The following is a 17,238-nucleotide window of genomic DNA, read 5'->3' as shown; positions in this document are numbered from 1 at the left end:
TATTTTGTCCTCCCAACACATCTACCATTTAAAATGCTCAAATTGTATAGATATAGTGATGATTAGATTTGATAAGATTAGTAGAATGTGGGTATAAGGTAAAATTACAAATCTAACGGCGGTTAGATTTTTGTAGATTTACTTTGGAAAATTTGTTATGACTATGAGAGGCCCATTAAATCAATTATAATTTAATTTCAAAAAATCAAATATTGAATATTTAAATCTAAAAACTCTAGGGATCAATATGATTGTTGCCATGAGTTTATTAAAAAAAATTTAGCTTAATTTGAGTATGGGAAGGTCCATTTTCAATCCTCCCAAGTGAAAATTCCCATATTGTATCGACTCTTCCCTTTTCAAGTCTAAAACCAATCCTAGTTAGGTTTGGAAATCTAGGCTTGGTATACTTCAAAGCCTAGATATAACTCCATGTGTGAGGCTTGGGTGGGCACAAATCTTATATATGCATGCCACTTTATGTCCACATCAGCTTTGAGAGGATCCACATAAGCAGCTTGCCACCTCCACCCTCCATGTTAACATGGTCAACCTAGTTGACTCCCCACCTCATCATCCTAGTCATCATTAATGCCACATCGTCTTGCCACCTCGCACTTGGTGACATGGCATGCCACATCAGCCACACCACCATAATAGTGCCACATGTCAAGAAAATGCCATGTGTCATAGACGCATGTGACACGTGGCACCTTCTTCCCACCTCCCCATTTTTTTTCAATAACATATTTTTGAAAAAGTGAATTTACTGATTTAGAGAAATAAAATATTTAACTTATTAATATAAAATAATTTAAAATCACTAATTTTAAAGGATTATATTTTGGAATTAGATCAATAATATTATTTTTAAAGTTCATGTTATTCAATTGAAAAAAATAAAATTTTAAATATAATATTTCTTAAAAATATTTTATGTAAGATAAACCTTTGAATAAAATTTAAAAAAAATATATTATAAAAGAAAATACAGTTATATAATTATGAAATAAAAGATATATTTATATATCTAGTAATGATAAATATTTAGACTTGTTAATAAATATTATTAATAATACTGATTTTTAAGTGAATAATAGTTTATCTTTAATTATCTTTAAGTTTATCTTAATTATCCAATCAATCTTAGATAGGAAATCCAATGAGATTTTAAGTGGATAACCTATTTTTCCTATATAATCACACATCTCTAGTACTATCCCACATGTATCTCTAGTACTATCCCATTGAGCCTTCATAATTTTTACTCTCTTAGCTTCCTTGAGAATGGGTTCTCAAAGTCGTAGGAGTCAGAAACGTGATAGGACTAGACTTCCCCTCGTCTTCCAAGTTCAAGAGAGGACGAGAGGAAAAGGGTAACTCGTGAGAGAAAGAGAGAGTGGAGAGCACGTCAATGAGGAACACCTTCCGTTGGCAATGATCCAAGCCTTGCTCCTCCTCTTCCACTTCCTCTCCCTCCGCCCTCTTCCCTCCCACTACCCCTTAGTTTAGATAATCCACATGAATCCACCCTTCCTGAGCCCCCTTCTCTTCCATAAGAACCCACCCCCTCCTTTGGGTGCCCATAGTGTGGATTGGAAAGAACTATCAAAGTCAGGGGCGTATCATCGTGCCCATGCAATCTTCCATTCCTATTTCAAAAACCTCACGCCTTCATCACAGGCATGCATGCTTGATGCTTTGATATCGATCTACCCAACATGGCCAACTGCAGGGCGCTTTCCGACATTGTAGATCGAAGAGAGAGGAGAGCTGGCATGGCGGTGCTACAAAGTGTTCGTCGTTCCTATACAGTTAACAAGAAGAGGAACTCTGGAGATGCTTTGGCTGCTTGACGGGCTATTGTGGCAGCCATAAGTAGCTCCCAAATGAAGGGTAAGGTGAGTTCCACATCTCACATCCTTTCCATAAATAGCACCACATGCACTTAGAGTTGGGTCTATTAGATGGCAAAGTTTAGATGCCAATGAGGTTGGTGCTTTGTGGACGAGTAGTGGTCGTGTAGCTAGGCATGATGGCCTACTAGATGAAACCACTAGAGCTAGTAGGCCATCATGCCAATGAGGTTGGTGCTTTGTGGACTAGTAGTGGTCGTGTAGCTAGGCATGATGGCCTACTAGATGAAACCACTAGAGCCTTGATAGAAAGTTTTTGGGAGGAGAATTCTTGTGCCTTGCCAATTTTCATGAAAGCTTTGCATAAGAGAATGACAAGAGGAGTGTTCATTGAGCACGGTGCTTGCTTTCTTGAAATGACCCACACAGAGGTGTATTCTCAGTTTGTTGCATCGTATCCAGAGCTTAAAATTGGGAAAAGGTCATTTAAGGGGTGTAAGCCTTGGTTTATGAGGTACTCACATCAGCGTGACACATGTTGTTGCTACCATCATGTTAAGTTCAAAATTGTTTATAATGTGTTCTGTTCTCTTAGTGAGCATAGAGATTTGACTTGTAGTCCTCGTGATTTCATCCACTCTCTTTGTGTGCACGCACGAAGGATGCCTAGTTCCATAGGATGCCTTGTGTGGAGAGAACATGCACATCATGTGGTTCACTTGCCCATTATTTTTTTATGTTGTGCGATAAAATTACATATAATGTTTCTTGGAAAAAAAACATGTGATGAAATTAATGTTTGAAATTCAGCATGTGATTAATTAAATCTTTTACATTTTGTAGATCATGGCCTAGTGAATTAATATTATACCTCAACGAAAACTCCTTTCAGAGACTTTTGCATGTATTTAATAAACATGCCTAAAGATGAGCTCAGATTATGTTTTGATCCAAGAGGAATGAGCTTTTTGAGAGCATGGTAGGTGAAGTTAGCAGGAGGGCGTTTAGAGCTCTTCGAGAGACCTTGGCAATTTTTGACAACCAAGTTGACTTGCTATCATTGGGCAAGATTTGCATAGAGTATATGCGTGCTTTGGGCTAGCTTCAGGTGGTCACAAAGAATATGCTCGGAAAGAAGAAAAGTGCTGAGGTTTTTGCTACCGGATTAGCATTAATCACAAATTTATACAATAGCCACAAAGGCAAAGGCAAAGGCAAAGATAAAGCCATAGTTGAAGAAGAGCAAGAGGTTGGTCATCCTATAAAAATTGCCAAAACAGAGGTCATTGCCATAGCCAATGCACTAGCTCTACAGTTGCTAGACAGTTCATGCCTACTAGCTTGGTGAAGGTGTATTCGACTTTGTGTGCAAGGTCAAAGTGCATGACCTGGCCTTCCTAGATAATTGCTATGCTGCAAAGTAAATTACTCATGGGGAATCAATCATGTCACCAGAGATGATGACAATGCATTAGGCCACGCGACTGCATATCACTCATCGTGGTATCATTTTAGCAAAGGGATTAGTGTGCTCAAAGGACAGACCACCAATCATCTATCCATTTTGGAATGGTGGACATGTAGAAAGATGGATGAGCCTCTTCTACACAATGATCTGCATGGAAGGAATATTCTTTTTCATTTTGATGAGAGCACAAGTAATGTTTATGTGAGGCTAGCAAACTAGGGTAGGACAACACGCACATGAAGCACATCTTATTTTTTGAAGCTTCCAGATGAAAGAACAGAGACAAAGATAGAGTGGCAACAAAAATACAAATATGTTGCACCTAAATTCTTTTCTACAGGTCCTCCCCCTTACAATAAGTTCCAAGATGTATATTCTATGAGTTTCCAAATCAAACGCTTGCTTGCTTGTATTCCAAAGCCATTTCTAAATGATGAAGTTGGTGCATTAATCGCTCAGATAAGCAAAACCATGCGATTAGAGATGTCAATATATAGCCTATCAAGGCAATCAACAATATATTTAGCTTTCCAAATGATGAAGTTGCTGCATTAATCACTCAGATAAGCAAAACCATGCGATTAGGGATGTTAATATATAGCCTATCAAGGCAATCAACAATATATTTAGCTTTGTGTATGCATCGAACCTAAAAAGCTAGGCTAGACATTAATAGGTTCTCAAGCTTGCGTCCATACGATGGCTAGTTGCCTTGTATTCACAACTAACATGGATTTATTGTAAATCTCATATTTGTATCTCAAAGAGTCTATTTGAATTGTCTCGAATATTAATAGCAATGTTTCTGTAAATTGTCTCAAAAATTCAAGTGTGACTACTATGACTATGCATCTTTAAATTGTCTCAAATATTCAAGTGTGACTATACTAAATTGTCTCTAAATTGTCTGCATATGATTGTCTCAAAATTTTCTACATATTAATTTCTTATCTATATATGTTTTTTTCGTTAAATATAATAAAATCAATTATATGTTTTTGTGAATACATATTAACCAAATGGTAGCTGAAGCACTTGGCAAAGGATATAGACCTCCGTAGGTTGAGGGATTAGATCATGCAGAGCCCCAATGCATACTACAAGAGGACACTCATCGATTTAACGAGCAAGATCTGTCAAATTTCTTTGAGGACATCCAAATGAAGAAGGTTTGGAGGGAGATCCCCTAGCACTTAAGGACGTGAAGAAGCTATGCCCTTCCCAAATTGTACATAGCAAAGGATGGGTCTCCCCCCTGAAACTCTCTGATCTTCAGCATGTGGGATTGGCCAAGGTCTTGCTAATAAGATTTATACAAAAAGAGAGAGAAATGCCAAACAACAATCAAATGGCATTATATTTTTTTCAACAAGTGTTCGTCCAAGATATCCTAAAGAGACGAGTAGGTTGGACCTCTTGTCCAAAGATGTAGGAATTATTCTAGGTAGACCTAAGGAACGAGCAGCTACAAGAAGAGAAAATATTCCCTTGCGAGCATGAAAGTGTCCCATCATCTTGCTACCCAAGGAATTTTCCTTGCAAGCCAAGGACAAATAACAAAGAGTGTGACTGAGAGGATTACTAGACTTGAAGCATAGGTTGCATCACTACATGTAGAGAACCAAAAGATCCATGCAATGATTTCACATTATCAAAGTTCGAGCAATGTGTCATAGATAAGCTGTTCAACATTGATGATCTACTTGGAAGCCCAACAAGTGTCGGTGCTGGTGCTAGTGGTGGCCACTTATAAGGTTCTCATCACCCAAGAGGATGCAGAAGCATTAGGGCCAAAAAAGAAGAAAACAGGGCCCTTTAAGTTTTTGATTAAAACACTAATTAGATGAGGTTTTAGTAGAATGAGACCTCCAAATTTGGCCGTTTAGAGGTACTTTTGGATAATTTAAGAGACGGGCACAATAAATGCTAACATTCCTTAAATTATGTCAGAGCTACTTTTCAGTCATTATTCTCAATGTTATTTGAACTTTTGAAACGTCTATTGTACAATTATTCCCACCAAAACACGTCCATTGTTTCTCTCATCATCAATTGAGTGCTCTCTCTCTCTCTCTCTCTCTCTCTCTCTCTCTCTCTCTTTTCTTCTCTTCTATTCTTTTCTATTATACCCTTGCATAGTGGATTATACTCTAATGTCTATCATTAACTCTTTACTTAATGCAAGAAAACGTAGATAGAAACTTGCTATTAACATAGATCAGGTCTACTTATCTTGGAGAAGTATTCATCACCGAGCATTGTTGGACACAAAGACGAGGTAAACAAACTACGACTAGAGGGAATAAAACACATTGATTTGTGGGTGGATGGAAGTATTTATCCCAATGATCCCTCAACTGGTAGACCTCCTCCTTTTGTAAATGTTCATGACTTGATTAGATTTGTTGGAGATCGTTTTGATGGTTTGCTTCGTTACTGTATGAAGTTATATTCTGCATCTTCTATGTGCTCAATCCAAATGCATCAATTGAAAGAAACTTTATTAACATCTTAGAAAACTATTTTAGAGCTTTATGATTAGAGAGCTAGAAGAAGTTGTAAACCACTCCTTAAATGAGCCCTGTAGTTTCCTCAAATTCATCAAAGTCCTCCTTGATGAATGACATGGCATGACTAATAATCATTGAGACATCAACTTCTGGATTGAAAATATTCTTGGCAACTGAGAAGAAAGAGGCTTCAATTCCACTTTCAATAAGAAAATTCAACATCCTCTCTGTAGGAGACACCACTACTATCTCTAAAAGACCAAGAGCCTTGTGTGATGACTTAAACTTCTTTGATGCCATAGGACTTGCCTTTGGTGACTTTGTAAGCATTCCACGTGCTTAAGATACACTTAACATTGATTGGGTATCTAATGCACTAAGAGAAGGACTAGAGGGCCCAGTAGGCTTTATTGGAGAGGATTTGGTTATTTTCTTCAATTTCTTGGAGGACGACTTTGTAACTTCTAGAGGAGATATAAAAAGCTCTCTCTTTTTTGAAACATTGGATATGGATGGAGATACCCCCTTGAAGACTGCAAACCAACAGGTGTTTTTGGTGCAGGCTTTGAAAAAACAACTACGGATGGTGACCTTGATGAAGCATGTGCTGCTGACGGAGAAGAAGCCATGCGGAACGGTGGGATAGTGAAGAGATTAAACTACTAAAATTTGAGAGGTCGTGCCGTTTTGGATACACAGGGAAAAAAAATGAGCGAAAACGTTTATATACATCCGAACCTTGTATGACACCAAATCACGAAATGCCACGTAGAAGGTACCGTTAATGAACGATCCGGTGAGAACGTGCCACATGTCACTACCCGTTGGAGACAATGAATGGAATTTTGACACGTGTCCAATGGTCCCTCGGGTATATATAGAGATATATGACCACATTATCCATTTCTGACTTCCATTGACCTCCGTCCTCGCGTGCAACCATGACATTCTCTTGGGTACTTTCCACTTGCCTTCGGGTCATCTTCTGCTGCCTTCTTGATTCTTTAACAATGCGAACGGATCGCTTTCAGCGTGCTCTCTTGCCTCTATTTCGCCATTTGCGGTCAACAAGGTATAGGTCTGTGTCCTATGTGACCTTCTTGATTCTTTAACGGTGTAAACAGATTGCTTTCAACGTGTTCTTTTGTCTCTATCATGTCATTGCGGTCAACAAGGTATAGGTCTGTGTCATGTGTGACCTTCCTTGGGTTTCCTTGGGTTTGTGCTATTGCGGACATCCTTTAATGGGTGACACATCTGACTTTTAACAGGCCGCAACAACGTGATTGTATCCAATGCTCTATGTAATTTTACTCCCTTGCACGCCATTTGAGGACATTGATAGCACTACCCTATAGTTCATTGTCACTATCAAATCCGATCTTTGCTTTTAACATTCCGCAACGGCATGACTGTATCCAAAGCAGTATGCCATTTTACTCCGTTGCACGCCATTGCGGACATCCTTCTATGGGTGGCACATCTAGTTCCTGAAGCATAATCTTGTTAGTCGCTACTCAATAGCTTGTTTAGAAAGGACTCATAGTGTGTAAGTAGTGTCATTGATAGCACTATGATATAGTTCATGGGGACTGACATGATAGGGATAGTTCTTGATAATGTCTATTTCTAAAGATTACTTTATTCATATGTTTTGCTATTCTACTAGTTTGTTTTATTCTTATATTTGTCACCATCTTATAATAGCCAGAGAGAGAGTACTTTTGTGTGGCTTTTTTGAAACCATTGGCCATGTACATTTTCTCTATTTCTTCTTGTTTTTGAGGGTCTTGTATTAATCTTGAAAATATTTTCACTTTTTTTTGCAGTGTTTCTCAAATATTTCTCAGTGTGCAATCTATGGCAAGGACAAAGAAAACTTCAACAAAAGTATATACTAAAGATCCAAAGATAGCACAGGTTGCTTCTGCACCCAGTCCTAAGAAGAAAAGAAAGTCAAGATTTTTTTATATGAAGAGGTGTTTTTCAGAGATCAGGAAGGCCCAAACTGACACTTATCATCTTATCCCAAGGGTTGCCTTCATTCAAGTAGTAAAGCAAATATGTGACAAGATTGGTGTCTTAACTAAAAGTAATACCCCATTCAAAAAGTGGCAAGCTTCTGCATTGTGGTGCTTGCAAGAAGCATCTGAAGACTTTCTTATAGATTTCATGAATGATGCCTATTTGCTGTTGCACATGCACACAATGTCACTTTAATGAACAAGGATTTCTCAGTGGTGAGCAGGCTTAGGTATAGATTTGATAAAGTTCTCAAGCCACTTCCCACCACCACAGATTCTAGGGCCTTTGATATCCTTACAATTCCTCCCAAGAGGTCTCAGAAAGCTGAAGGGCCTATTATTGAAGATGTTACACATGAGAATGAAACAAGAAAAGCACTTGACCAAAGAGAGATGCTTTTCAAGATGGAGGATAATTTTTATAAAGAGGAAGTTAAGAGACTTGGTGGTATGAATTATGATAGAATGGGCAAGGTGTATGGTCAAATTATTATCAATGTCTCCTCCAACCCTGAGATTTAATATTGCTTGAGCATTTCACCTAAGGAGGGACAAAGTGATGTTAGAGAAGACAGATATTGAAATATCTGATGCTGTAATATTCTGTTGCATGAGGTAAGCATCATTCTTTAGCCACAGTTTTTTCCTTTTCTCTCCTTTTGCCATACTTAATACTGTCTTTGATTACAGAGCATACATTTCTAAAATGCTCACAGAGATTTCAAGCAGTGTATTTGTGGTTGATCCTCTAATATCAAGTGATATCTTTTCAAAGATAAGATCAAATATTGATGATTTTTTTAGGGCATATAACAACCTGAGAAACTATTATATATTTATCCCATATAATGAAAGGTATTATTTTTTATTAGTTTTAAGGTAGTGTTTTTTAATAGTTTTAAATTCATAACTCATGTGAGTAGATATTTTTTGACTATTGTTTTATTTGCAGTCACCATTGGAGTTTTATATTCATTGATGTTTTTGATAGAGAGGTTATTTTCATGAACTCCTTAGCTGGTATCCATGGTCAATGCAAAATGTATGTATCTCTTTTCATCAACTACCATATTATCTTTTTTCATCAACTATCACAATTTTGTTACAAACATTGCACCTATTTGATATGCTCTTTATTGTAGTGCTTGCAAAATTATATTAGCATATTTAGAGAAAAATTATGAAGATCTTGCAGATCCATAGAAGTCATTTAAGTATCTTCAGCAAGAGGCATTGATAATTTAGTTTTGATGTTTCTTTGTTTGAAGATGGATTTCTTCTAATTACACTATTATTTTAGGTTCCAATTCAGTCTGATGTTACTAGCTGTGGATGGAGGGTGATTGCAAATGCCTGTAGGACAATAGATTTTAAGTTGTTAAAACTATAAGTCAATGAAAGAAAAGTAGAGAATCCTTTGCATTACTCTTAATGTATTTGTACATTATTTGTCTTAGAACTCCACTTTTTTTGGTAGTGCAATAAATACCCTGAATCTTATATTTGGTGGATAAGAGAGAGACGTATTGAGATAATATTGGACAAAGCAATTACACCTGTAGATCCCGAATCCCCTCGTCCAAGAGATCAGGCTCAGAGAAAAGAGAAGGAGAAGATGATAAAAAGAAATAAAGGCAAAGGCAAGGGTTTGCTAGTGCATTCTTCTTTAAAATTTGAGAAGATGCAAAAAGCCTCAAAGGAAACCATTGCAAATTCCTCTGCAAAGAAGACATCTCAGCTAAAGAGGATCTCATAAAAGAAATCTCATGCAAAGAAGCCCCCAGCTTAGAAGCCCCTCAACTTCAGTGCTTTTCCTACTCAAGGACAAGAGGAAGCAAAGTCTGAGAGTCCAAAAAAACCAAGTGAAGCCCAAGAGCAAGCAAAGTCTAAGAGTGCAAATAAGCAAAGTGAAGATCAAGAGTAGGCAAAGTCTGGGAGCCCAAATAAGCAAAGTGAAGATCAAGAGCATTAGAATATTTTGTAACTTCACACATACACAGTGACATTTTGTAACTCGCAAGATGTATTTGTACCATTTACTATATATAATTCATAATTTGTTTATGAAAGATGTAGTTATCTACTAAATGTTTGTTCCTAAATGGCAATGGTTTAGAAAAATGTCAATTGTCTATTCATTCATGGTTTAAAAATTACAAGAGTTGGAGGTAAACAACTCATACAATATATAGAGCATTCCTCTCTTCTTCCAATTGTAGTACCATTGGCATTGAATTTATAACTAGGGGTGGTGTTGTCAAGAAACGTCAAGGTTTCCCTAACGTCTTTTAACGTCCACTGAGAGGTAACATTAACATTCTTTCTTTCAACATGTGGAATAACCTATAACTCAAACCTAAATGACATGCAGAATCCAAAGGTTCCCAGATACCCAACTTAAGTTTGTAACTTCTATAATCATAACCCATAGTAAGAGATTGTCCAGAGATATTGTAAGACAAATCCAAGGATTGAGGGCATGCATTGCACCTTATGTAGTCACCCTTATGGTAATACTCTCTAGGTTTCCAAAACAGTCCTATAATGTTGTCCAAATAATCTGCTAGGAAGTTTCTACTTATAAGCCATGATGCCTTTGTCCTCTGTAACTCTGCGTCTTTGAAGCAAGCTACAAAGACATGTAGAGGCATAAACCATGATAACCGTATCCTCCTCGAGATCCTTCCCGGAGTCATGGCCTTTTGAATATCCTGGGATATTTTATGTTTGAAGCTTCGCACAGTTGCTTCATCTCTGGAATGTCCTAATTAAGAGAAGGAAGGCTTGGCACTACTAAATCCTCAATTTTCCCATCCACACCTATTTTTGGGGGAATAATGTACTGTGCGTAGTATACAAAAAGATTACCCTTATTAAAAAAAGCCGCATTTTGGTCACCATACATGAGCTCTGCAAATTCTTTGTGAATGGCTTGTAAAGTGTAACCACTGAAGCTCTCCACAAGCTGCCACTCAAAACTTGTTGAGGGAAAGATATCTGAAGAAATCGAAAGTTAAAACATGTATTAAAAGGAAAAATATATTTGTAAATTGAACTACAACTTACAATGTGCTTGCATAGGAATATGTTGAGTTGGAGGTACGTATATATCTTTTGCCATGGAGGGTTGGCATGTGGGTTCTCCCCATTGGATCTAAACTACAAAAAACAAATATCTCTAGTGGAGGCCTCCCTAGGTGCAGGTCTTCATTGAAGGATGGTAAACAAGCATTTTGGGAATGCCCATCCATCAGAGGGGCCTAGGCCAGGGATTGCTAAATGGGTTGAGCAGTGGTTGGGTATTCGGGCTTATTGGGGGGATTGGCAAATGGTCATTTAATTGATGAAAATGCAGGGATATTGTTTAACATTATCAGATCTTGTCTTCTGTGGGAAATCTGGTGCACTAGGAATGCCATTATCTTTCAAAAGATATCACTTGTTGGTTTAGAGGTTTCAGATGTAATGCATAAGTGTGTTTGCATGTGTTGGTCTGTGTGTAATATCGACAAGCTCAGATCTATTGAACTCGATCATCTGTTATTGAACCTGTAGAAGAACATCACCTGATTTGTGCAGCCCTGGTCTGGATGAGGCTTCAAACATACTAGGAGGGGGATCCTAACCCTTAGTTTATTGCTACAAGTGAGATTCTTTCAAGGATGGAAATGTAGATTACCCAGATTTGGACCTAGAACTAAAAGGTGGTACCTCAAGGAAAAACAGATTAATCATACATTTGTTGCTTTTATAGAGAACCCAGTGGGAGCCAAACCCACCACAATGAAAATATGGTCAAAGAAGGTGGTAAGTTGGAACAACAGTCCCCAAGACCCTGCACTACTAATGCAATGATGGAGCTTGTATCATGCTTGTTTTTATTAGTTTTAAGGTAGTGTTTTTTAATAGTTTTAAATTCATAACTCATGTAAGTAGATATTTTTTGACTATTGTTTTATTTGCAGTCACCATTGGAGTCTTATATTCATTGCTGTTTTTGATAGAGTCCTTAGCTAGTATCCATGGTCAATGCAAAATGTAAGTATCTCTTTTCATCAACTACCATATTATCTTTTTTCATCAACTATCACAATTTTGTTACAAACATTGCACCTATTTGATATGCTCTTTATTACAGTGCTTGCCAAATTATATTAGCATATTTAGAGAAAAATTATGAAGATCTTGCAGATCCAGAGAAGCCATTTAAGTATCTTCAGCAAGAGGTATTGTTAATTTAGTTTTGATGTTTCTTTGTTTGAAGATGGATTTCTTCTAATTACACAATTATTTTAGGTTCCAATTCAGTCTGATGTTACTAGCTGTGGATGGAGGGTGATTGCAAATGCCTGTAGGACAATAGATTTTAAGTTGTTAAAACAAGAAGTCAATGTAAGAAAAGTAGAGAATCCTTTCATGCATTACTCTTAATGTATTTGTACATTATTTGTCTTAGAACTTCTCTTTTTTGGTAGTGCAATAAATACCCTCAATCTTATATTTGGTGGATAAGAAAGAGATGTATTGAGATAATGTTGGACAAAGCAATAACACCTTTAGATCCCGACTCCCCTCGTCCAGGAGATTAGGCTCAGAGAAAAGAGAAGGAGAAGAAGCTAAAAAGACATAAAGGCAAAGGCAAGGGTTTGCTAGTGCATTCTTCTTTAAAATTTGAGAAGATGTAAAAAGCCTCAAAGGAAACCACTGCAAATTCCTCTGCAAAGAAGACATCTCAGCTAAAGAGGACCTCACAAAAGAAATCTCATGCAAAGAAGCCCCCAACTCAGAAGCCCCTCAACTTCCGTGCTTTTCTTACTCAAGGACAAGAGGAAGCAAAGTCTGAGAGTCCAAAAACAACCAAGTGAAGCCCAAGAGCAAGCAAAGTCTGAGAGCCCAAATAAGCAAAGTGAATATCAAGAGTAGACAAAGTCTGGGAGACCAAATAAGCAAAGTGAAGATCAAGAGCATTAGAATATTTTGTAACTTCACACATACGCAGTGACATTGTTTGTAACTTGCAAGATGTATTTGTACCATTTACTATATATAAATCTTTATGAAAGATGTAGTTATCTACTAAATGTTTGTTCGTAAATGGCAATGGTCAAGAAAAATTCAATTGTCTATTCATTCATGGTTTAAAAATTACAATAGTTGGAGGTAAACAACTCATACAATATATAGAGCATTCATCTCTTCTTCCAATTGTAGTACCATTGGCCTTGAATTTATAACTAGGGGTGGTGTTGTCAAGAAACGTCAAGGTTTCCCTAACGTCTTTTAACGTCCACTGAGAGGTAACATTAACATCCTTTCTTTCAACATGTGGAATAACCTATAACTCAAACCTAAATGACATGCAATCTATGTCAGAATCCAAAGGTTCCCAGATACCCAACTTAAGTTTGTAACTTCTATAATCATAACCCATAGTAAGAGATTGTTGAGAGATATTGTAAGACAAAGCCAAGGATTGAGGGCATGCATTGCACCTTAATAGTCACCCTTATGGTAATACTCTCTAGATTTCCAAAACAGTCCTATAATGTTGTCCAAATAATCTGCTAGGAAGTTTCTACTTAGCCATGATGCCTTTGTCCTCTGTAACTCTGCGTCTTTGAAGCAAGCTACAAAGACATGTAGAGGCATGAACCATGATAACCGTATCCTCCTCGAGATCCTTCCCGGAGTCATGGCCTTTTGAATATCCTGGGATATTTTATGTTTGAAGCTCCGCATTGTTGCTTCATCTCGAATGTCCTAATTAAGAGAAGACTGCTAAATCCTCAACTTTTCCATCCACACCTGTTTTTGGGGGAATAATGTATTGTGCGTAGTATACAAAAAGATTACCCTTATTAAAAAAACCACATTCTGGTCAGCATACATGAGCTCTGCAAATTATTTGTGAATGGCTTGGAAAGTACCACTGAAGCTCTCCACAAGCTGCCATTCAAAACTTGTTGAGGGAAAGATATCTGAAGAAGTTAAAACTTGTATTAAAAGGAAAAATATATTTGAAAATTGAACTACAACTTACAATGTGCTTGCATAGGAATATGTTGAGTTGGAGGTATGTATATATCTTTTGCCATGTAAACATGTTGGACCTGAGCAAACCAACCTTCATATGTAACCTTGTAAGCAGCAATGCATCCCTTCCAATGGTATTTTGTATCCTCTCTTTTCCTTTTTTTATACCTTGTGAGATCCCTTGCATGAGGGCAACATAGTAACCCAGTCATTTACAGTGACACTCTTGGGTTCCCAAGTTCCATTATCCCTTTTGTTCTATATACAACTCAAGAGTTTATTGAACGAGAAGGACGTATTTTGGATTCCATATAGAATAGAAGCAAGAGAATGACACAATGAAACTCAATGAGGTTGAAAAAGAGATGAGAAAGAGCTAAAAGATGAAATGAAGCTCAGTGAGGTCGAAAACAAAGATGAGAAAGAGCTAGAAGATGAGAGCTTCTAGATGTTGAGAAGAAGAATGAAAATGGTATGGGCACCAAAAGGAATATTAGAGGTAGTTTGTCCAAACTTCAAAAATTTCAGCATTAATTACATGCCATCTTTCTTCAAATCTTTTGACAGATTTTGTCACTATAACGGATCCTAGCGGGACGACGACCACCACAATCGGTCTGAATATAGAGATTTTGGCTAAATTAGAGAAAAAAAGCTCGAAATGGACTCTACTAACTCCAAAGTAGAGGAGACAAGAATACCATATTCTTGTGCACGTGGCACATCTCTTTGGCTCTTTTCTAAATCATGAGATTAGTAAACGCACCCTTTTTTAGGCGTTTTTGGCCCTAATGACTTATCTTAGTGAAACAAAGTCTTTTTTTGATATTTTTTGAAGACTCAAAAACGTTTAGTTGTAGAAGACAATTTAAAGCTATAATAAGAACTTCTATTTTTAAAAATATATACTTGAAAAAATTTGATGTTGTATTTCAAGTTGCATTGCATGTTAGTGTGATTAATTATTTCAAGTTGATGAGTATAAGTACATTATTATTCTACTAGCACTGGCACTATATCATCAACTTCATCCATATCTGAGGCATCTGAACATGCTTCCCATTCATCCTCATCTTCACTACATCTCTCATCTGCAACTGCAACTGCGTCAATAGTCAAAAAGGCAATGGCATACAAGATTGTGTAGCAGGAGTAGCTATATTATAAGGCATATGTACTATTCTTATATTCAAAATTACGTATACCAAGTTAGCTGCACACAATGCCTTTGATCAATTTTGGTGTTTAGTGTGAATGAAATAGAATGATGTCACCAATTTCTATCACAACTTCCTGACAAGGCTGCAAACTGAAAGCACACGTGTGGCTACATGCTGCAGCTCTAATGTTTCACTACCATACTCTTTCCACCACATTGGAGGACTCAATTTCTTAATTGCATCCAAGGGACATGGATCCCCAAAGCTACCAATTCTATTAGAAAACTTCACACATTAGTGGAAGGCTTCTTTCCCACCATCACCGGATAACACCTAAAACTACCACTCACTTCATTGTTTTTTGACTAAGAATGAGTTTGAAAGCAAGGCTCTAAGGTAAAAGTAGCCCCATGCAAAGGTGTATGCAATTGAACCCATGTTTCAATCGCCTGGGTTGCCATTTGTGCCTTCTCCCTAACAGAGAATTAGTTAAATTATTTTATATGGCGTATAGCTTCACACATTATCCAGTACACTTTACCAATGAAAAACTTCTCGGTGTCCACAATCCTGATAAGTTCTACAGGAGGCTTAGTAATGTTGATAATTCTTCAACATTTCGCCAAAATTTTAGAAAATGTTAGAAAATGCAGCATCATCATGTTTTGAATTCTTGGCTATCCAAAGATCCCACCACCTATCTACCACTACCTCATTCAATGCTGGGCGAACTACTAACAACATTTGCAATACATAATATGTCGTAGAAAATCTAGTGGCACAAAATATTTACAGCCCCTTATTAGGTGACTTTGAATGAAACAAAGCATGTGAAAATTGGTGCTCTTTGATAAAATTCACCACATGGTTTGCATCTAATAAAGTGGGTTGAATTAATGGAAATTTTCCAATATCTTTTAACAACAAGTTTATACTATGAGCAGCACATGGCATCCATGTTATCTCATGATACTTTACTGATATGGCCTCGCCTGCACTCCTGTAATTTAATGCATTGTCTGTGACTATTGTTGTCACATTTTTTGGCCCACCCACTCTTGCAATTGCCCGGTCATAGATTTTTTGTATGTACAAAGAGGTCTTATCCTTCAACAAGCTGTCTATAGCATCTAGAAACACAGAACCTCTAGGACATATCAAGCATCCCTTGCTTATCAAATGCTGCCTATAAAGGTGTATGCTCTTTACAACTCTTCTTGCTAGAACCCATGCGTCATGTATGTAGATGGAGTACTGGCAGATGGATATGATGCAGACGGAGTACTTATGGACGAACAAGAATTGGATTGACCAGCATGTGCTACTGATTCATGCATCGGACCACAAGATGGCATACATTCACTTGTAGATACGTGTATTATCTTCTTCAACCGTTCCCATTGGTCGTACAGGAAAGCCTAATTTTCTTTTTATATTTACATCCCCTTTGACGTTAAGCTTTGCCTACTGTAACATACTTATGTATTTTAGCATGTAAGTTAGTAGGGGGTACTTTGTAATGTTCAACATTATTACCAATGCCAAAAAAATGTTATTTTATTATATTAGCGCTACCATGAAATGCATGACCATAACTTTTACACCACATATGAGATGATGTTTTTCCTTGTCTTACCTCATCAACATAATCCCATTCTAGACCATGCACCATTTTAGCCAATTGATCTAGAAAACATGTGCGAAAGAATATTAGATATGGGAAATACCCTAAATGAACAAATTAAAAAAGGTAGCAACACATATCATGTCCTTGAATGTAAGAGTACTTGGAGAAAGGGCTAACAGTGCACTTGAGATGACCTGCTGGTCTACCCATGGGCCCAAAGTCTTTTCGCATTCTCATCATCACTAAAACATAAGGTACCTCTGAAGAGAGTGATGATAAGACATGGGCTACTCTAGGTTATCATGGGCTCCTCGTGATAATAATTTCCAAGCTCCTAATAACTCTTGCATTCATGGGCATACAATATTGAAGCATCGCACTTCATGCAAAGAATAGAATAAAACGTACTCATCCATATTTATCTTTAGAGTCTGACGCAAGATTCAAACAAAAAAAAGATAAATCATAAACTCTAAAAATCCCTTTAAAGTGTGAAGCAAGCTTCGAACATAGTAAAGGATAAAACTTGCTACCTATATTTCACATTATCTTTTAAGTGT

This window comes from Cibotium barometz, chromosome 23, assembly GCF_041138505.1.
Source record: "Cibotium barometz isolate CiBa-2024 chromosome 23, ASM4113850v1, whole genome shotgun sequence".
In the NCBI taxonomy this organism is placed as follows: domain Eukaryota; kingdom Viridiplantae; phylum Streptophyta; class Polypodiopsida; order Cyatheales; family Cibotiaceae; genus Cibotium; species Cibotium barometz.
The sequence above is the reverse complement of the archived record's forward strand: the minus strand, read 5'-3'. Positions refer to the sequence as shown.